The sequence below is a fragment of the Stigmatopora nigra genome, unplaced genomic scaffold (genome assembly GCF_051989575.1).
Source record: "Stigmatopora nigra isolate UIUO_SnigA unplaced genomic scaffold, RoL_Snig_1.1 HiC_scaffold_25, whole genome shotgun sequence".
In the NCBI taxonomy this organism is placed as follows: domain Eukaryota; kingdom Metazoa; phylum Chordata; class Actinopteri; order Syngnathiformes; family Syngnathidae; genus Stigmatopora; species Stigmatopora nigra.
Genome location: NW_027551604.1, coordinates 1,536,769 through 1,560,933, shown reverse-complemented (window position 1 = coordinate 1,560,933; position 24,165 = coordinate 1,536,769). Strand labels below are relative to the sequence as shown.

The window sequence follows — 24,165 nt, the reverse complement described above, 5'->3', positions numbered from 1 at the left end:
GTATCACCTCCTCCTGTGAGTTAGTGTGTAAGTCCACATGTGTGTGTGGGTTTTCTACGTCTCCTTCATTCTCCCGTGTTTTTTTTTTTTCTGTTGTAGAAACCCTTAATGAAGCCGGAGGTCAGCTGTAGCGTCCGGTTAATTGGACCCGGTTTTCCCGAAGCTGTGGCTTGCCGGTGATTGAAGTGTCAAGTGTGGGTTGTGCCCCGCCCTTGGCTGAATGTGGGTTTCTTCGCCTTTGTTTGGTGAGTATAGCTAGCACCCATGGTGCATTTATTTTTATTTATGCGGGTACTGTTTTGTCATTGTTTATTCTACTGGTTCATTTGTAGCTGTGTTTTGGATTCCAACTTGGTAGTACTACTGCTTTTTGGGTACTGTATTCGGTTCTTAATGTTGGGGTTGATATCAGACATGGGTGGGTTTGGGGTACTGGGTTTGATTCCAGGTGGGTTCTCAGTTTGCGTGTTCGCTCCGGGCTTGTGTGGGTTTTTTCTGGGTACTCTGGTTTCCTCCTATATCCCAAAAAACATGTATGCTAGGCTAATTTTATGCTAAATTGCCAAACCCTAGCTGTAAAATGAGCAAGCGAATCCACTGGTGTCAAAGTGGTGGCCCGCGGGCCAAATCTGGTCTGCTGCATCGTTTTTTGTGGCCCGGGAAAGTAAATGATCTGTGTTTACTTTTTGTTTGAGGTTCAAATTGAAATGAAGAGTATAGATGTATATTATATTTCCCTATTTTCCCTCTTTTAAATCAACAGTAGTCATTTTTTGATCCATTTTTTCTGTGGTTTTAGTTCAATTTTTTTTGGTAAAATCTAAAAATAAATAAAAATAGCTAAAATACATTTTGGGCAAATATTTATCTTGGGTTACGAGTACCATTTTGAGCAAATATATATCTTGAGATACAGGTCAAATTTTGGGCAAATATTTATCTTGAGATACGAGTACCATTTTGAGCAAATATTTATCTTAAAATAGGAGTCAAATTTTGGGCAAATATTTATCTTCGAGATATGAGTAAAATTTTGAGCAAATATGTTGAGATACAAGTCAGATTTTGAGCAAATATTTATCTTGAGATACGAGTACAATTTTGATCAAATATTTCTCTTGAGATACGAGTCAAATTTTGAGCAAATAGAGGTATCAAAATTTAAAACAAAGTTACAATTACCTTAAGTGCTAGGTTAGATTAAATATTTTTTGACTATGCTTGCATCATAATCCAAATTCATTTAAATTTGTTAATGTTATGTTACGAGCGCGTTACCATACAAAAGATAACCCCCACGTCACTTGGGGGCCATCAAACCAGGTCTAATTCTCTTAAAAACACACCATCGGGGGCAACAAACAGAAGCATTTTAAGCTAATGGACTACTTTAAGTGACTGGCGGCCATCTTGGCGAGCTCCAAGTAGCTCGTTTCAGACTTCCCGGCGGCAGTCCAGAGTTATTAATCAAACACGCCTGCCATTTGTCTTGCGGATGAGCAATATAACCCGTGCAATTAGGGGTCAGCGTTTCATTCCTCACCTTCCTATTCCGCCCGGCAACAGCAGGCCGAGCTCTCTCATTGGAGTGAAATATGGACAGATGAGCATTTTAACAGCAGTGCGTATAAAATGATAATGGGGACGGCTAATTGCTGGGGATCTTCTTTTAATGAGCACCGCCGCAGAATCTAATGATTTTTTCACGCCTTAATGAACAAGACACTGCCGAGTAAACAAACTTTTGACACCATTTTGGAAAATTGATGACGTTCCACTTCTAATTGGATATTTAGCCCAATCACAGAAAAGGGGGAAAGTTATTATTGTTTTTTCATCAAAAAATAAATGATTTATTCATGAAACTATTGGAACTTTAACCGTGAAAATATAACTTTTTGTATTGAATTAGAATTTTAAAAAAATCACAAAAACAATACTTTTATAAATAAGAGGAAATAAAATAATCTTGATACATGCTATTTTTAAAATATGAAATTCATCGGGAAATTTGACTTTTCCGTCTAAAAATATTTGATGGTGTATCTAATAAGTGAAAAAATATGGATATCGAAATTATTCATTCATTTTCTGAACCGCTTTATCCTCACAAGGCTTGCGGGGGTGCTGGAGCTAGTTTTTAAATATATATATATATAGTAGTCCGGACCATTTTAGATATGATATTTATATATTTATTTTTATAAATGGATTAAAAGAATGTATTAAAAACCCTGAATATTCCGTTTTTTTATAGATATAAAACTGTTTATTTTAGCTTTTTAAAATATTTTTTTTAGATTTTACAAATGATTTTTGAACTTAAAACACAGAAAAAATGGATTAAAAAATAATAGTGTATACAGTCATACCTCTACTTACGAATACCTCTAGGTATGATACTTTCAGGTTACAACATATTTTTGTGTATCAAAAAATGTAAAACAAATGCATTAAAAACCCGTGTTAATCTAAAAATTCTTGTTAAAAAAACATGTTTTTTTGCGCCACGGACCAAGTCCCTCACCCGAACATTCCGACTCACCCAAACGGGTCATTTGACTGTCGTAAAAAAAAAAACCCCAGTGGCTCCAAACGGCAACACAAAAGACATTTTTCCGATTTTATTTTTAGAGTTGATTATCATCCGGATTGCTTTGTTGCTCCCCCAACGTGCACCCCCCGCGCACCCCGCCATCCCAGAAGATGCTGTAAATGTCACGGTAACGACACGGTGTTTTCCCACGTCTGCCAGGACTAGGAGGTGTCAATCATCTCTCCCGCGAGGTTTTGCCCGAACGCAACCCCGAACGCAAAGAAGCACTCTCTAGAAAAAAAATGGTCGTGTTTATTGTCGTGAAATTATTTTGGTGTTTTCCCCGGTGTGGAGCTGACCTGCTTATTGACTTTAATGTTGCTTTTGGAAGGCAGCCGTGCTGTCACTTGGAAAGTTTTGACGTGTATTTTTCAGGAGCGCCGCCTTTCAACTTTGTTTTTGGTGCGATGCCAAAGAGCAGTGGGGATTTGAACCATTTTATTACATATTGTCGTCATCCCAAATTTAGCCCCTGGAAAGGCAGCCATTAAAAAGGCAAAAAAGGTAAAAAATGCAGAAAAAATGCAAAAAAAATGCAAAAAAAAATGCAAAAAAATGCAATAAATGCAAAAAATGCGACAAAATGAAACAAGATGCAACAAGATGCAACAAAATGCAAAAAAAAGCAAAATAATGAAAAAAAATGAAAAAAAAATGCAAAAAAATGCACAAAAATGAAACAAAATGCAACAAGATGCAACAAAATGCAAAAAATGCAAAAAATGCAAAAAAATGCAAAAAAAGGCAAAATAATGAAAAAAAATGCAACAAAATGCAACTAAATGCAACTAAATACAACTAAATGCAACTAAATGCAACTAAATGCAACTAAATGCAACTAAATGCAACTAAATGCAACTAAATGCAACTAAATGCAACTAAATGCAACTAAATGCAACTAAATGCAACTAAATGCAACTAAATGCAACTAAATGCAACTAAATGCAACTAAATGCAACTAAATGCAACTAAATGCAACTAAATGCAACTAAATGCAACTAAATGCAACTAAATGCAACTAAATGCAACTAAATGCAACTAAATGCAACTAAATGCAACTAAATGCAATTAAATGCAACTAAATGCAAAACAAATCGCAAACAAAACCAAAAATGCAATTGACAATGAAAAAAACGTTATTTTTTTACATTTTAATGTTTAAATTGGGTTTTTGTGGGTTTTATTTCACAGGTGGTGAAGTAAAAACATAACCGATAGAAGAAATGTTGTTTTCCTTAATCAAATTTAAAAAGATCAAATAAAATCAATCAAATTCACTCAAAAATATGGACCTAAGTATTTTGTGACATTAAAAATGGATAGTTTTGTTTTTTACTCATTATTTTAAATAACAAAACCCAGTTTTTTTAGGTACACATTTTTAAGATTATTTCATTTTTTTGGGAGAAAAAGCTAAATTATTATTTTAATGAAGAATGTTTCCAATAATAATTTTGCTTGGTTTTACGATTACATTAAATCAGTAAAATTCAGTGAATTCAGTAAATAACAAACCTTTCAGATGGCAACAGTTAAAAAAAATAACAATAATAAAACTAAAACTGTGTTAAAAAAATAAAATGATTATTTTAACCTAAAATATCTCCAAAAATATTTTCACTTGGTTTCCAGATCACATTAAATCGACAAAATTCTACCTTATAACAATCCTTTTCCTCAACCAAAAAAATCATGCCCGCATCAATTTTAAATCACAACATTTAAATCTTGCAAAAAAAACCCTTAACACAAAACCATGACATTAAAAATTTTCCACCCCGACAAATACCCCCCCCCCCTGTAAACTTTTCACCCCATCCCTAAACACAACACAATCTCCAACCATCAAAATCCACCAAAAAAAAACATCACGCAATTTTCTCTCTCCCCATCATTCCTTTGTTTTGCTTCAACAATAAATAAAAAAACAACGCGTCGTGCGCCTTTAAAAAAAATTCCTCATTATCAAAGCGACTGTTGTCGTGATAAACAAGCTGTGGATGACATGCCTGAAAATTGGCCCTCAGATGATAAAAAAAAGCCAACCTCACACACACAAAACACACCAAAACAATACAAAACTTGATTTTTTTTTGTTCATTTCTGACTGGCATGCTATTGTTTAGCTACCGTGGCCTCCTGTGATTGGCCAAGCTGTCGTTTTGGCTCGTATTTTTGTTGGAACGGATCCGGTCAGCCTTGGGGGGTCTGGACTAGTCTGCCATTCCACTCCGACCCCTGCAACTGTTGTTGAAATTCTGACATTGGGGGGTTTTTGGCCTATTTTGCGTATCTTATTGATCGTTGTGCTCTTGTCATTAAGTTATTTATTGTTGGGTCCAATTGTTAGCATCAGTGAAAAGCCATTCTTTCACAAACTATATATTTTTTTCCATTTTCCTCAGTTTTTTTGCATTCATTGATTTTTTTTTGTGCCGCTTTCCTTGTCACGGGGGTGCTGGATCTTATCCCTGTTGACTAGGTGGGGGACACCTTGAATCGGTGGCCGGCCAATCGCAGGGCACAAGGGGTGCTCGGACGTTTGGTAGCCGGACGTTTGGTAGCCGGACGTTTGGTAGCCGGACGTTTGGTGGCCCGGACGTTTGGTGGCCCGGGCTTTTGGTGGCCCGGGCGTTTGGTCGCCGGACGTTTGGTAGCCGGATGTTTGGTCGCCCCGGACGTTTGGTCACCCCGGACGTTTGGTCGCCGGGACGTTTGGTCGCCGGGGCGTTTGGTCGCCGGGGCGTTTGGTCGCCGGGGCGTTTGGTCGCCGGGGCGTTTGGTCGCCCGGACGTTTGGTCGCCGGGACGTTTGGTCGCCGGGACGTTTAGTCGCCGGGACGTTTGGTCGCCTGGACATTTGGTCGCACGGAGAAAGTTTAATATCTAAGTACTGTTTAAAATCTAAATACTGTTTAATATCTAAGTACTGTTTAATATCTAAGTACTGTTTAATATCGAAGTACTGTTTAATATCGAAGTACTGTTTAATATCGAAGTACTGTTTAATATCGAAGTACTGTTTAATATCTAAGTACTGTTTAATATCTAAGTACTGTTTAATATCTAAGTACTGTTTAATATCTAAGTACTGTTTAATATCGAAGTACTGTTTAATATCGAAGTACTGTTTAATATCTAAGTACTGTTTAATATCTAAGTACTGTTTAATATCTAAGTACTGTTTAATATCTAAGTACTGTTTAATATCTAAGTACATTTGACCGGCGACCAAACGTCCGGTCACGCATTCCATTGGTCACGAATCTAAATCAAAGGTCATTTTGTTTTAAAGACCTCCTCCATTCTATTTTAGTTCTATCAATTCAAACGGAATCGGAAAACTTGGAGCTCGTATGTCGCTGGTAAAAAAGAAAAATTGTAAAGCTGGCTGCATTCTTCCTTTCTGGTCAAAGATATGTTGCGGAATGCAAGATAGAGGTCACACAAGAGCCACTTCAAAAGTCATTTGCTGCCTCCAAGCTGCAGCTTACAACTTTTTCGGGGCTATAAACCAGCTTTTGATTGATTTTTCTTTTTTCTTTTTATTTTGTTTTGCGCCGTGATGGCTTGCTCGCCAAAAAACAAAATAAAAATCATATTTAATAGCTTAAAAGTTTCTCAATTGACGACTATCAATGATAACTTTTAGTTATTTCCCCAAAAAACAATGTACAATTCTTCTTATCCATTTTTCCAGTTAATTTCCAAGTGAAAATGACATTTAAAAGCCTCATTTTTTAACTACTAAATACTCCAATCTGTATAAAATATTTCACTACCACACCGTATCCACATCTCAAGTTTTCGCTCACAAGTCAAAGCAAAAAACTTAACCAAATGATGGCTCTTCATTTTCTGAACCGTTATATCCTCACTAGCTAGGATCGCAGGGGGTGCTGGAGCCTATTCCAGCTGACTTTCGGCCACTAGGCGGAGGACACTTTGAATCGGTGGCCAGCCAATCACAGGGCACGAGCAGACAAAGCATAACAAATCATAGTTAGGGTTTAGCAATTTAGAGTATTCAACCAGCTAGCCTAGCATGCATGTAATGTAAAAAAATAATTATATATATATGTATATGTATATGCTTATGTATATGTATATGTATATGTATATGTATATGTATATGTATATGTATATGTATATGTATATGTATATGTATATGTATATGTATATGTATATGTATATGTATATGTATATGTATATGTATATGTATATGTATATGTATATGTATATGTATATGTATATGTATATGTATATGTATATGTATATGTATATGTATATGTATATGTATATGTATATGTATATGTATATGTATATGTATATGTATATGTATATGTATATGTATATGTATATGTATATGTATATTTATATGTATATGTATATGTATATGTATATGTATATGTATATGTATATGTATATTTATATTTATATTTATATTTATATTTATATTTATATGTATATTTATATGTATATTTATATGTATATTTATATGTATATTTATATGTATATTTATATGTATATGTATTCCTAAAAGGGATGTTTGAGTCACATTCCCATCCCGATTCGACTCCCCAAAACAAGTTTTATCGCACCAACCCGAATCTCCACCAGCTCGCCGCAGAATTCCCGAAAGCCCGCCTCCAAGACCTCAGGCCCCGCCCCCTCCCCATCCCGTTCTACCTCCCGGCCACAACCAGACGCCACTTTTTGGCAGCCGCCATGGATGGGAAACATCTGCGAGAGCCCGCGGTCGCCCACAATATAAAAAACATTACTTTCATGTTACGTTTTTAATTAGCCTAGCGTCGTTTTGGAAAAGTCAAAATAAGAATTTCACTACACCGCGTCAACAACTTTAGACGATAAAAGACATGATGTTATCAATAACTCGGACAAATAAACCTGGGATTATTTGCTCACCTTTTTTGAAAATGTCAGAGAAAAGCCCAACAATAAGAGAATGATTTAGCGGCTCCGCCAAAATAAAAGAAGAAGAAAAAACCTTCACTCTGGCTAGCTATATAAATAAAGAAGTAGAGCCAGTAATTGGTAGTTGTAGGTAATGAGGACCAAGCTGTCAGGCAGACGCAAGCCGGCGTTCTGACAATGCCGCAAGACCCCTAATGACTATTATTTATAGTGTACTTGATTGGACTATAATCGGATTCTTTAGAATGGAGAGGAAAATGGGAATTATTAGGATTATTTTCAGATGGACGGCGGCCATACTCGACGGGGGGGGAAATGGAATCCTATTCAAAAGTGCAATTATAGTCATTTGGTTTGCATGTGTTACGATAGGGACTGTTTTCAAGTGTGTTGTTATTAGCGTATGCTAGGATATGTTATAATATGGATATTTATGGATGAATGTCAACTCGGTTTCATATGGGCAGGACCATTTTAGATTGAATATTTAGATTTTTTTTATGAATGGATTAAAAGAACTGGATTAAAAGCCCTGAATATGCAGTTTTTTTTGTAGAAAACATGTTTATTTGAGCTTTTTTTCTGATTAAGGGAAAATATTTTAATCATTTTTAAAAGGGAACTATATTTTTATTTATATTACGTATTAAAGTGGAAAACAGAAAATATTTTTAGATATTTTTAGATTTTACACATTTTACAGATTTTTGAACAAAAAACTGAAAAAACTATTTTTACAATAAATGGATTAAAAGAACTGGATTAAAAGCGCTGAATATTCAGTTTTTTTTGTAGAAAACATGTTTATTTGAGCTTTTTTCTGATTAAGGGAAAATATTTTAATCATTTTCAAAAGGGAACTATATTTTTCTTTATATTCCGTAATAAAGTGGAAAACAGAAAATATTTTTGATTTTACAAATTTTTACAGATTTTTGAATGAAAAACAGAAAATATGATTTTTTAAAATAAATTGATTAAAAAACTGGATTAAATGCCCTGAACATTCAGTTTTTTATAGATCTAAAACAATGTTTATTTCACTTTTTGAAAATATATTTTTAGATTTTACAAAATGATTTTTGAACAAAAAACAGTAAAAAATGATCAAAAAATTTACAATTATTGATTTTAAAAAGGGGGAAAATCAGGAAATGTAATATAAATCAATACTCTTCATTTTAATTTGAACCTTAAACAGAAAATTGTCACGGATAATTAACTTCCCCGGGCCACACAAAATGATCCGGCGGGCCAGATTTGGCCCCCGGGCCGCCACTTTGACACCTGTGCTCCAAAATGTCTTTTTCTGTGTCTGTATTCTCAAATAAAGTTACCCAATCTAATCGACTTAATCATAGAAGTTGCAAGTTTCAAATTTGAAAGCCAAAAAAATATGCGGTCATCATCACGATATTTATCCATATCGTGATAACAATATTTATCATATTTGCCCAGGCTTAGTCCATATCACGTTGCATAGATAGCACGGGTTCATTACCCTTGAGAGAAATGTCATCAGGCCGCTTGTCTTTGTGACAGCGAGCCAGGGAAATGCGCCACACTTCAGCGAGGCCAACTTATTATCCTCAACTAGAAATCATTCCCAGCTTGGACCCTATACATCTATACATATACACTATATAACTATATCTATATCATCTACTCAGGCCGCACCATTTACACTCGTATGGAGATCCGAAGCTAGATAAGTACATGAGCATTTGTCCAATCTCTCACGCAAATATATATCTTGAAATACGAGACTAATTTTCAGCAAATATTTCTCTTGAGATACGAGTACCATTTTGAGCTAATATTTGTCTTGAAACACAAGTCAATTTTTTAGCAAATGTCTTGAGATACGAGTCAAATTTTGAGCAAATATTTGTCTTGAGATACGAGTAAAATTTTGAGCAAATATTTATTTTGGGATATGAGTAAAATTTTGAGCATATATTTATCTTGAGATACGAGTCAAATTTTGAGCAAATGTTTTGAGATACGAGTCAAATTTTGAGCGGATGTCTTGAGATACGAGTACCATTTTGAGCAAATGTTTATCTTGAGATACGAGTCAAATTTTGGGCAAATGTCTTGAGATACGAGTAAAATTATGAGCAAATGTCTTGAAATACGAGTAAAATTATGAGCAAATGTCTTGAAATACGAGTCAAATTTTGAGCAGATGTCTTAAGATACGAGTAACATTTTGAGCAAATGTTTATCTTGAGATACGAGTCAAATTTTGATCAAATGTCTTGAGATACGAGTCAAATTTTGAGCATATGTCTTGAGATACGAGTCAAATTTTGAGAAAGTGTCTTGAGATACGAGTACCATTTTGAGCAAATGTTTATCTTGAGATACGAGTCAAATTTTTGAGCAAATGTCTTGAGATACGAGTCAGATTTTGAGCAAATTTTGGACCTTATATATGTATACATACAATATAACTATATCTTCTATATCATCTGCTCAGGCCGCACACCATTTACACTCTATGTATGGAGATCCGAGACTAGATAAGTACGTGAGCATTTGTGTAAGGGGGGGAAATCCAATCTCTCACGGCGAGGAGCCGAGACAGCCCGGGCGAGATATGCTCGGGGCTGACTGGAACACGGGGCGGTCGGTATCCGTGGATGAAATGACAGGATTACAGGGGGTATTAGAAAACCTGCTGAGATGCTTGATAACGCTGTTTACACACGACCGTCACGCTGACGAAAAAGCCAAAAGCCCAAAAGTATGGAGGCGTCAATGTCAAAAAAGTCTGGGGTTTTGGGGAGGAATGGTCGCCGTACGAGCTACCGCGTGGGCGGGACGGTTTATGATTGCCGAAACGATTTTAAAGTTGGACATTTTACGATTCGAATCAATCTATGATATCCTATTTCAATTTTAATTTCGTTAAGATTTTTTTCTCGGAATATTACAATTTATCGTAAATTCTTACAGCACAAAATGACCATCGCTCACTGAAGTTAAGACACCCTCTAGTGGTGAACACAAAGAAATAGGTAATAAATAAATACATATATATATATATATATATGTATATGTATATATGTATATATGTATATATGTATATATGTATATATGTATATATGTATATATGTATATGTATATGTATATGTATATATATATATATATATATATATATATATATATATATATATATATATATATATATATATATATATATATATATATCTATATATATATATATATATATATATATATATATATATATATATATATATATATATATATATATATATATATATATATATATATATAAATACATACATATACATATACATATATATACATATACATATATATATATATATATATATATATATATATATATATATATATATATATATATATATATATATATATATATATATATATATATATATATATATATATATATATATATATATATATATATATATATATATATATATATATATATGTATATGTATATATATGTATATGTATATGTATGTATTTATATATATATATATATATATATATATATATATATATATATATATATATATATATATATATATATATATATAATGTATGTATGTATGTATTTATTACGTATTTATTTGTGTCTTTTGCTGTGTCTGTATTCTCACCCTATTGCTACCGTGATAATGAAATTTCCCAAATATGGGCTGAATAAAGTTATCTAATCTAATATATAAATATACATACATACACATAGATGTACATGTATACATACTACTGCCATTGTTATTCAATCATTAGATGCTGGACGGGATCTTTTGTCGGCAGGTTGAAGTTACTTTAGCGTGTGTTTAAATAAAAGAATAATCATATTGCACTTTGACAGACCTTGGCCCTAACGTCTCAAAAGGGGACCGAAAATTTCATTTTAAGTACGCCATTTAGGCCCAAGATACGATATAGCGCTCATCTAACTCTAATAACACCCATTAGGCATCGAGAGAATAGCCACAGGGGGGATACGGGGGGTCCGAGCTTCGCCTGTACTCATAACAACCGACCGAGACAACGTTATTTTCTTCACTGATACGCTTTTCCGAGAGTAATAAAGAAATATATCTGTTTTTATTGCGCCTCTGTGACATAGTTATGTTGAACGCGGGTATACAAAAAAAATAGCAAGAAAATACGGTGTAAAATGATATTACGGGCTATTAGGGTAGGTAGGGGGAGGGGGTGCCGGAGCCGAGGCATATTGTCTGCTCTTTTACTTTTCGGGGATTGAATCGTCTACTTGGCTGGTACTTCATCTCTCGGGGAAAGCTTGGTAGACAAGGTGATTTTGGCTCCAGACATCACTCTGTCAAAAAATGCCAGATAAGAGGACGGGAAATTGGAGAGTAGGGAACTGAAAGAAATGTATGGACTAAAAAGAAATATATATATATAAGTATGGGTAGTTTTGTGAAAGGGGGGGTTGTGTTTTCGTTCCCAGATGGAAATGTTCTTATTTATAACTCTGTGTAGAGAAAGGCTAGGCTTGCCAAAACAAAATTAAACTGGGCTTGATTTATGGCAATTGCTGATATTGAACAGAAGTGACGGTTCAGGGTTGGTTTTTAAACAGTCTTGTCAAGATAGGGATTCTTCTTCTTGTGTAGTAGTCCCACCTGGGTTTGAAAAGGGGGCGGGGCATAGAGTTGGTTTGTTCCTGCAGCAGCGATTTGTGTTTTGACATGTTGTATATATGAAAGGGCGACTTGGATGGGATTGGGGTGGGTGGGGGTTGTGGAATTGTAGTGGTCCTGTGGGGGCCTCTGAAAAGATTTGACCGTGAACTTTTACAAGAATGCTTCTGAACTGAGACTTTGGAAGACATGTCTGTTTTATTTTAGGGAGAGGTTTCTAAATGGATTGGAATATAGATGCTCCCCTACTTACGAACGAGTTAGGTTCCGAGCACTTGTTCATAAGTTTAAAGTGTTCATAAGTTGAAATTGTTCATAGCTAGAAATTCTTCATAGCTAGAAATTGTTCATAAGTGGAAATGGTTCATAAGTTGAAAGTGTTCATAAGTTGAAATTGTTGATAAGTTGAAATTGTTGATAAGTTGAATTTGTTGATAAGTTGAAATTGTTGATAAGTTGAAATTGTTGATACGTTGAAATTGTTGACAAGTTGAAATTAATCATAAGTTGAAATTGTTGATAAGTTGAAATTGTTGATAAGTTGAAATTGTTGATAAGTTGAAATTGTTGATAAGTTGAAATTGTTGATAAGTTGAAATTGTTGATAAGTTGAAATTGTTGATAAGTTGAAATTGTTGATAAGTTGAAATTGTTGATAAGTTGAAATTGTTGATAAGTTGAAATTGTTGATAAGTTGAAATTGTTGATAAGTTGAAATTGTTGATAAGTTGAAATTGTTGATAAGTTGAAATTGTTGATAAGTTGAAATTGTTCATAAGTTGAAATGTTGAAATTGTTCATAAGTTGAAATTGTTCATAAGTGAGAATGGTTCATAAGTTGAAAGTGTTCATAAATTGAAATTGTTCGTAAGTTGAAAGTGTTCGTAAGTTGAAAGTGTTCATAAGTTAAAGTTGTTCATAAGTTGAAATGGTTCATAAGTTGAAATTGTTCATAAGTTGAAATGGTTCATAAATTGAAATGGTTCATAAGTTGAAGTTGTTCATAAGTTGAAGTTGTTCATAAATTGAAATGGTTCATAAGTTGAAAGTGCTCATAAGTGGAAAGTGTTCATAAGTGGAAAGTGTTCATAAGTTAAAAGTGTTCATAATATGAAAGTGTTCATAAGTTGAAATGGTTCATAAGTTGAAAGTGTTCATAAATTGAAATGGTTCATAAATTGAAATGGTTCATAAATTGAAATTGTTCATAAATTAAATAATCCCAAATCATATTAATCTCCAACTAATAGCATCCCCAAATAGCAATTTAGCACCACCTACTTTTACCATTGAGTTTTCAATCCCTTTAACTGGCAGAATATCATCCGTACACTAAACATTTTCAATAAAACACATTTTTTTCCCATTCTCTTCACCTCCCCCATCCTCCCCCCTGGAAGAATAGTGGCGTCTTTGTGTATAGCGGTGAGAGTTTATCTACTCTCCTGCACAGACTGACGGCATGGGGGCCGGGGCAAGTAATCAGAACCAAGCAGGCAAAGAATTCCAAGCATTCTGAATGGAACCAGATGTGTTTTTTGTTCACCATAATGGCCATTTTTGCTGTTTTTTCCCCAAGACACCGAATCACGCGTCCAACGTCTTCCATACTCGGTTTTCATAACATCGAGACGGTATCTGATAAGACGCCGACCCGAGGGGTCAGACGGCTATGGGCGCCGCTTGCTATTTGTTAGCATAACATACCGTATTTAGACGGTTGGGCTTTGCTATCCTTTTGCTAAGATTACCATTCAGATTGACTAGATTATGGCCTGAGGCGAGTGTAGCCAAACAGTGATTAACATCAGGAGTCACACCCGAATTTACTTAGTGGAACTTTATAGTCCGGTCACGGCTAAGGCGGCTGTTGACTTTTACGTGTGTGTGTGTGTAGTAGGTGTACATACAACAAGATTTGCCGTTTTGTTTGGATGATTTTCACATTTTGTATGCTTGCACACACTCGGAAAAGGCTAGCGGTGTGTTAGGTGAACACTAGAGTTCAGTATGATATGCTCTATGCGTCAAGTTGTTTTGGTTTTATCTTTTTTGGGAAGATACTGGTAATGAATAATGAATAGCAAGAGAAATGGTTAGCTGTAATTTTTGGCCTGAATATAAGACGATGTTTTTTTCGTATTGGAATAAGATTGGAAAAGTGTTGGTTGGCTTAACATTGGGGTCTAGACTTTGTACCGTATTTTCATGACTATAAGGCGCACTTGAAAGTCTTACATTTTCTCAGAAATAGACAGTGCACCTTATAATCCAGTGCGCCTTATATTTGGAAAAAACTGAAATCGAAAAACCACCACTGTCGGATATTAAAAAAACACAAACGCCTGAACTGAAACAATATTGTGAAATATGCAGATGCCATCTTAGTTTACAAAATTTTCCATCATATAGCTCCTCCCCACTGCAAGATTTTACACAAAAAAAATCCAAAACATCAACAATGGCTGGCTCTAGAGGTGACTGTAAAGTAGTGAGTGCTTCAAACCTGGAACTCAATAGCAATTACCGTATTTTCACCACTATAAGGCGCACTTAAAAGTCTTCCATTTTCTCCAAAATAGACAGTGCGCCTTATCATATATTGCGCCTTATAATACAGTGCACCTTATATATGGAAAATATGTCATTCATTGAGGGTGCGCCTTATAATGCGGTGCGCCTTATAGTCTTGAAAATACAGTACATGTTCATAAGACTAGATGGTGGTAGATGCTTTTAAAGTGAATGCTGGACACTGATAGTTAATTGATTTGAGTGATGTTATTGTCATTATGCATGTATATTTATATTTAAAGCTTTAGCTTGAAGTGGACATGTAAATAATTAATAGGTAAAAAATAAATAAGTGGTCATAAATAAGTAGATGAAGAGAAAAAGTGAAGTAGTTGGCATTCTAAGGAGTTTTTAAAGGATGTACTAGATGAAATATCAGACTAGATTAGGTTCTTCTACGTACAGAACTTGAGTTGGTAAAGTTATTGTAGTTTTTTTTAATTGGAGTAGATTGGTTAATTTACATTTTAAAAACCAGAGGTCATTCATTTACAAAAAAACTTTAGTTTACGTAGTTGTACAATGTTCAGGTATTAAGATGTGATGGACATTTTTTGCATGATTTTAATGTTCTGAATATTTTTTTCAAAGTTTAGTCTTGAGTCGTATTATAGTCAGGTTTGTCTTATCAGGGTCGTCTTATAGTCGGGGTCATCTTATCGGGGTCGTCTTATCTGGGTCGTCCTATAGTCGGGGTCGTCTTATAACCGGGGTCGTCTTATAGTCGGGGTCGTCTTATAACCGGGGTCGTCTTATAGTCGGGGTTGTCTTATTCGGGGTTGTCTTATTCGGGGTCGTCTTATAATCGGGTGGTCTTATAATCGGGTGGTCTTATAATCAGGTCATCTAATATTCGGGGTTGTCTTGTTTTCAGGGTCGTCTTATATTCGGGGTTGTCTTATATTCAGGGTCGTCTTATTGTCAGGGTCATCTTATATTTGAGGTTGTCTTATGGTCGGGGTCGTCTTATAATTGGGGTCGTCTTATAATCGGGGTCGTCTTATAATCGGGGTCGTCTTATAGTCGGGGTCGTCTTATAATCGGGGTCATCTTATAACCGTGGTCGTCTTATCTTCGTGCCAATCCGGTAATTCAACATGTCATGCACATCTATGACCTTTATCCCTTCCCATAATAATAATTATCTTAATTTCTATTGTGCGGGTTACTATTAATCCCAAATCCAAGTTCAAGAAACAAGTCCTACAAAAAAACTTTTTCCAAACGAATCCATAGCAGACCACAGTCTCCTAAAACAAGGACCACTAAATCAGAACACTTTAAAAAAAATTGGGAATGTGATTTCATATAGGAAACGGCAACAAGACCTTCAAGGCGGAAAATAAGAGGGAGAGTTGAATAGAACATTTGTAGTTGCGCAAGTCTATGCAGAGTGGCTCATTCAAAGGCACGGCAAGGCGCTTTGACATCCTCTGCAAACGGGCTGAATGTGGAGATTAGCCTACATCGTGTCAATGAAAGAAAATGAGCAAAGTGCCTCATTTACATTCATTCAAACGGCCAATGTGCAACTCACTTTCCTGACAATTACACCTATTATTATACTATAGCTTGTGATGAAGCACTGCTCTAATTAATAATTATTATTCACAGCCTGGGTAATCTATATTAGAAAAAGGACCAGTGGATTTTTTGAATGAATATATCAAAGTGAGGGAGGTTTTTTTTAGGTTTTGTATGGTGGCTGGTAGGAAAAATTCAATGTAATTTGGTTCATTTTAGGAATGCAGTAATACTTCGAATATCCCGGTTTCAACTATTGTGGTTTTTTTATGGGGTACATTTTTTTTGGTTAATTAAATTATTTTTTTAAGTTGATAAAAATGTGTAAATCCACTCTGAAACTTGGCCGCACATTTGGTTGCCCGGACATTTGGTCGCCCGGACGTTTGGTCGCCCGGATGTTTGGTCGCCTGGACGTTTGGTCGCCCGGACGTTTGGTCGCCCGGGCGTTTGGTCGCCTGGACGTTTGGTCGCCCGGATGTTTGGTCGCCCGGACGTTTGGTCGCCCGGACGTTTGGTCGCCCGGACGTTTGGTCGCCCGGACGTTTGGTCGCCCGGACGTTTGGTCGCCCGGACGTTTGGTCGCCCGGACGTTTGGTCGCCCGGACGTTTGGTCGCCCGGACGTTTGGTCGCCCGGACGTTTGGTCGCCCGGACGTTTGGTCGCCCGGACGTTTGGTCGCCCGGACGTTTGGTCGCCCGGACGTTTGGTCGCCCGGACGTTTGGTCGCCCGGACGTTTGGTCGGCGGTCAAATGTACTTGGATATTAAACAGTACTTTGGTATTAAACTATCTATCTTAGATAATAAACTCTCTCTCTCAGAAATATAATTTTGAGAGTTGGTCTCAACAGTTTAAACTCTGTCACCAAAAGACCTGCGACCAAACGTCCGAGCACCATTCAGGAGAACCTTGCTAAGCAAACCGACAGAAGGGAGGGATCAAAATGTCATTGTCGTGACATCTACCAATAGGACATTGGTGATCTACTGTGAGATGGCCATCTTGTTAATGTAGCTGTAAGAATTGTAACAAGTGAGGGAGACCACTATAATATATTTAACATTCTGGCATTTTGAGGCGACATATTCTGCGACGGGTATCCCCAAAGACTACTTTCAAACCAGGCCACGCACTGACTGACTCACTGTCTGTCAATCAATCAATCACGCAGACAAAATGTGAAACTGTTCGGAACATCTATGTCATTTTTGACCCGTATGAGTCAGGAAAGTCGATATGAGAGAACAGTCAAGGCGTCACAGTAAGGACAATCAAATTTGACATTAAGAAAAAGCATTGCACGCGGATTAAGTAAATAGACAATTGTGGAGAAGATTTAAGATTAGGTCTAGTCCAGGGGAGGGCAAACTTTTGGGCCCGGGGGAGGCCATGTTGACTTTAAAAATGTGACAGATGGGCGGAGTCAGCACAAGATACGATACATATAAAAAAGTGCATCTGTTAACAGTACATATGAAACATAAACAGAAAAAAGGACTCAAGTATTAACATACTCATCACATAAAATAAAAAGTATAAAGTACAAAGTTAAGTAAGTAAAGGAATGTATTATGAAATATTAAATTGTCATTAAAAAGAGATAGACAGGCTGTTAAACATGAAAAACAAATACGATTGGACACAGCTACTGCCACTGGCTTCCGCGTGAAGGCGCCATCTTGGGAAAAAAATACAAAATACCCCTCCAAAAAATTACTTTGTACTTTCTACTTTTTACTTTTATGATTAGTATTAAGAAATATTAAAATGTCATTTAAAAATAGATAAAGGGGCTGTAAAACACAAAAAAAACAAATAAGAGTGGACACAGCTACTGCCACTGGCGCCATCTTGGGGAAAAACAAACAAAAAAACTGTTTGGACAACGTCAGCGGGCCGCATAAAAAAGCCTAACGGGCCCGCATATGGCCCGCGGGCCGTACTTTACCCACCCCTGGTCTAAAACCTGATATATCAACATAAATAATTGTCTTGGTAGGTTAAGTCCTTAAAAAGTAGATCTTGGATTAAAAAAAACTTTGAACACTCCGACCTAGGAATCAACCCCGAGGCTCAAAACAGTGCGTCCAAAACAAAACAAACACTTCCCAATTCCAAAGTGACTTTTTTTTTTTTTTTTTTTTGCCCATGGAAAGAAAAGCGGCGTCTACATTGTTTTTCGCTTTCCCTGGAATGTGTGACGAAGTGCTGCTGGTCAGGGCCGTATCGGGCCAATCAGCAGAGAGGAAATGTCCGCTTTCAAGTCCCAGCTGAGTGTGTCATTATGCCTCGCTAGAATCGCTATCTCCCCAGACAGAACCAAACCGGGAACGCCTCTTACATTGCTAATGCTCTGCGTGGACTCGCTATCTAGAGTTTATTAGCATAGTGGACGGGAGTGCTGAGCTCCAAAGCTAACTGCCAATCCACACTTCCTTGTAAAGAAAAAGGTTGAAATATTTTCGGAGGTTTTGGTTGGAAAACATTGAAAAAACTTGTTTTTTTTTACATTAAAATAAGCAGCATTTTTTACAAGAGAAGAAGAGACTACAGTATACCTGTTAACTTGGTCTCCTGTGTTTTAGATGTTTTTTGATCATTTTCAGTTGTGTGGGGTATGTGTGTCAAAGTGGAGGCCTGCGGGCCAAATTTGGTTCGGCGCATTGTTTTGTAAGGCCCGGGAATGTAAATTATGAGTGCTGATTTTCTGTTTTAAGGTCGAATTAAAATGAAGAGTATAGATGTATATTAAATTTCATGATTTTCCCCCTTTTAAATTAATAATTATCATTTTTAATCATTTTTTTTCGTTTTTTAGTTCAAAAATCATTTTGTAAAATCTAAAAATATATTAAATAAAAGCTCAAATAAACATTTTTTTAGATCTATAAAAAACTGAATATTTGAGGATTTGAATCAAGTTTTAATCCAATTTGAAAACATTGAAAAAATAATTAAAAAATCAATAATTGTAATTTTTTAATCATTTTTTTCAGTTTTTAGTTCAAAAATCATTTTGTATAATCAAAAAATAAATATTAAAAAAGTTCAAGTAAACATTGTTTTAGATCTATAAAAATGGAATATTCAGGGATTTTAATCCTGTTCTTTTAATCCAATTTAAAAAAAATAATTAAAAAATCAATAATTGTAATTTTTTAAATCCATTTTTCTGTCTTTTTAGTTCAAAAATAATTTTGTAAAATCTAAAAATATATATTAAAAAAAGCTAAAATAAACATTGTTTTAGATCTACAAAAAACTGAATATTCATGATTTTTAATCCAGTTCATTTAATCCATATATACAAAAAAATCAAAATATTCTATCTAAAATTGTCCTACCCACCTGAAATCAAGTTAACGTTAAAGCAGCCCGCGAACCAACCCGAGTCTGACACCCTTACATTATCCATCCATAACCTAAAACTCCGTCATTGTCAACAAAAATGTTCAAAATTTATTATTTCTCTTTCAAAAACTCTAAATTAAACCAAACAATCCCAAATTTCCATCTTTAACTCCACCCCTAATCCCCAAGCCACCTCCCCTTTCCTCTACCTAATTTACATACATATCTACATACAACAACACAAATTCTACCTTCCCAATTCCCCCCCAAAAATCCCCCAAAACCCCCCCAATTTCCAATTCCACCTATTCCCCAGCTCAAATTTCCTCAAAAACACACTTCAAAAACTTCCCAGATATTTCCCCCAAAGACTCCGCCCCCTTCCCTTAACCCTCGCCCATATAATTACATGAAAGTCGTTAAGGGAAATCTTCCAATCCCCAATGGCGGCTAACGCATTAGCGCATTTCCTATTTTTTTTAGCAAATTCTCGCCATCTTTCCTCACACCCAAACTTCCGTTTCCTCTCCGTTGGCGCCGCTTGGGTGCGTAAACGTGCGACATACGGATGCGAAATTAATTGGATCACACAGTAGAAGCGCTACGGATCTTCGCTAGCATGTTCGCTGAACGCTAACGTGTTTGCCGAGCGCTAACGTGTTTCCTCCAGCGGGTTCACGCCATGTACTCGAATCTTTGCCGTGCTTTTTTAGTAGCGCGGCGTTCCAAAAAATCTGGGTTAGGAAATCCCCCGTGGAGGTTATTACCTACGCTAATGCTAATGAAGCCGGCGGCTCGGAACGGAAAAGCTAAGCCGCGGCGGCTAATAGCGCATCAAAGTTTACAATGAAGAAATCCTAATGACTAAATTCTTAGCCTTGTCTCTTCCGGGCCGGACAATCTGGATGGTGTACATACTAATTTGAGCTATTATGGGATGCATAAGGCTTACAGTTGCAATACAAATTGGCGTGAAACTGCTTTTTTGTTAAGCCTTTGGTATTGGATTGCTATCGTTATCTAGTTACGGTGCTCGGATGTTTGGTCGCCAGTCTTTTGGTCGCCAGTCTTTTGGTCGCCGGTCTTTTGGTCGCCGGTCTTTTGGTCCCTTTTGGTCAACAGTCAATTAGTTTACTGTTGAAAAAGCTCTCAAAAGTATATTCATGAGAGACAGTTTAATATCTAGAGAGATAATTCAATATCTAAGTACTATTTAACATCTATGTACTGTTTAATATCTATGTACTGCTTAATATCTAAGTACTGCTTAATATCTAAGTACTGTTTGATATCTAAGTACTGTTTGATATCTACGTACTTTTTAATATCGACGTACTTTTTAATATCTAAGTACTTTTTAATATCCAAGTACTTTTTAATATCTAATTACTGTTTAATATCCAAGTACTGTTTAATATTTAAGTACTGTTTAATATGACCAAAAGGAGCCAAAAGACAGGCGACCAAAAGACCTGCGACCAAAAGACCGGCGACCAAAAGACCGGCGACCAAAAGACCGGCGACCAAAAGACCGGCGACCAAAAGACCGGCGACCAAAAGACCGGCGACCAAAAGACCGGCGACCAAAAGACCGGCGACCAAAAGACCGGCGACCAAAAGACCGGCGACCAAAAGACCGGCGACCAAAAGACCGGCGACCAAAAGACCGGCGACCAAAAGACAGGCAACCAATTGCCAAACAGGACACGACTAAAAAAGACAAAAACTCCATTTTGGAGTGTCCAACTAGCCTAGCATGCATGTTTTTCAAAACGTGGGAGGAACATGCAAACTCCACACAGGTGGAATGACCTGGGTTTGAACCCCAGACCCGTGAGGCCGAAAGCATACAGATTTTTTGTTGTTTTCTGACCACTTTTAAAACATGTCAGGCTTTCCCAATAGCCAATTTCAGGGCTGTTCAAAAGAGACGCTGCCTATCCCCAGAGCCATCAGCGTCCAGTTTCCCTGGCAGACATGGATGCCGTGGACGAAGGGACGGAGGGACGGAGGGACGGAGGGACGGAGGGTGTCTGATGTTCCAAAACAATTTCAAAGCAACTGCCTCTTTCACGCAAAAAATCCTGATAAATCGGTTACTCATAGTTGGACAAAGTTCCTCACCACCGCCACAAACAAACTCTAACAAGTCGTTTTCCACTTTTCTGCAGTTTGAACAAAACAAATGAACACAGACTCGTATTTTCTCGCATATAAGCCGTATTTGTAATTAAATAAATATAACTGAATTAAGGGTAAGGCTTTTATGTCACGTTTGGTTGCCGGTCTTTTGGTGGCCGGTCAAATGGTGACAGAGAGTAAGTACTGTTGAAACCAGCTCTCAAAATTATATTCATGAGAGAGAGTTTAATATCTAAGTACTGTTGAAAATAGTAGATATTTAGATATTAAACTCTCTCTCATGAATATAATTTTGAGAGCTGGTTTCAACAATACTTAGATATTAAATTGTACTTGGATATTAAACAGTACTTGGATATTAAACAGTACTTGGATATAAAACAGTACTTGGATATGAAACAGTACTTGGATATGAAACTGTACTTATATATGAAACAGTACTTAGATATTAAACAGTACTTAGATATTAAACAGTACTTAGATATTAAACAGTACTTAGATATTAAACAGTACTTAGATATTAAACAGTACTTAGATATTAAACCGTACTTAGATATTAAACAGTACTTGGATATTAAACAGTACTTGGACATTAAACAGTACTTAGATACTAAACAGTACTTGAATAATTAACTGTACTTGGATAATAAACAGTACTTAGATACTAAACAGTACTTAGATATTAAACAGTACTTAGATATTAAACAGTACTTAGATATTTAACAGTACTTCTATATTAAAAAGTACTTAGATATTAAACAGCACTTAGATAGTAAACAGTACTTAGATATTAAATAGTACTTAGATATTAAATAGTACTTGGATATTAAACAGTACTTAGATATTAAACAGTACTTATATTTTAAACAGTACTTGGATGTTAAACAGTACTTAGATATTATACAGTACTTAATATTAAACAGTACTCAGATATTAACCTTTCTCTCATGAATATAATTTTGAGAGCTAGTTCCAACAGTAAACTCTCCGTCACCATTTGTCCGGCGACCAAACATCCGATCTTCGCGAAGCCAGCTAATATGCGAGAAAATACAGTCCTCTTCTCAAAATAGAACTCTGATTTAGAAACTGGAACAAAAAGACTTGTCGGAATCATTGCAGTTGGTTTGCTAGCATTTCCTCCGCAGTGGCCTTTTTTGGCCTTCTCGCGAAGCATCCGACGAGGCGCTTCTGATTTATGGCATGTGTTGCTAATGGTACATCACCAAGGTCTACGTTTGCATTGTCATGACTGGACCAGGTCTTGCCTCATTGGGCGCCTTCTACTTTGTCTTTCGGACCGCCGATGAGGCTGAGCGTTAGACTGGAATGGCCGGCTGGTGATCAGCATCCCCCCCGGCGATGGCTCTCATTCGTCTTCATCTTTGCGCCAGAGTGACCAAGCAAGCTTGCGGGCGGGCATCCGGCAGGGCAGCAACAGATTCACCTTCAGACAAGGCCGTTAGACCTCCTATTGGCGTTTATCCCCCGTTTATCCCTCATATTTTTCTGCTTATCCATCCATATTTCTTCTCATCGTATACATCCACGTTTAAGATATTTTTTTTCTTCAAAAATTCAGTTTTTTGCAGTTTTAGGATTTTCTTGTAGTTTTTATTTTATATTGTTTTTTAATTGTTTATTTTTTTACCCCTTTTCCTATTGTAGTTCTAAAACAATGTTTATTTTAGATTTTTTTACATATATTTTTAGATTTTACAAAATTATTTTTTAACTAAAAACACAGAAAATGGATTAAAAAAGTACAATTATTGATTTAAAAGTGGTAAAATTTAATAAACTTAAATTTAATTTACATCTATACCAAGGGTGTCAGATTCGGAATCTAAAAATGTTTTTTTTAAAAAATTTTTAAATTTTACAAAATAATTTTTGGACTAAAAACTGGAAAAAAATATTTATATTTTTACCCCTTTTCCAATTGTAGATCTAAAACAATGTTTACTTTAACTTTTCTTATACATTTTTTGATTTTACAAAATGATTTTTGAACTAAAAACAGATAAAATGGATTACTTTTTTAATATTTTTGATTTAAAATGGGGAAAAACTGAATCTAAAACTGTTTATTTTAGCTTTTTTATATATATTTTTATATTTGACAAAATTATTTTTGAACTAAAAACACCAAAAATAGATTAAAATATGACAATTATTAATTAAAAAAAGGAGAAAATCAGGAAATATAATATACATCTATACTATCATTTTAATTTGATCCTAAAACAGAAAATCATCACTCACAATTAACTTCCCCGGACCACCCAAAATAATCCAACGGCCCATATTTAGCCCGCGGACCTTCACTTTGCCACCTATTAGACATCATACCTCCAACCAC

General features: G+C 35.8%; 1 protein-coding gene across 1 annotated transcript in view; it reads left to right on the top strand.

Moving 5' to 3' along the window:
* The window catches only part of plxnb2b (plexin b2b), a 212,354-nt gene that overhangs the window by 58,637 nt on the left and 129,552 nt on the right, over positions 1-24,165 (top strand). Inside the window, exon 2 of the mRNA XM_077711073.1 lies at positions 100-245. The gene's annotated coding sequence lies outside the window, so the exon portion shown is untranslated. The remainder of the gene's footprint in view (positions 1-99; positions 246-24,165) is intronic.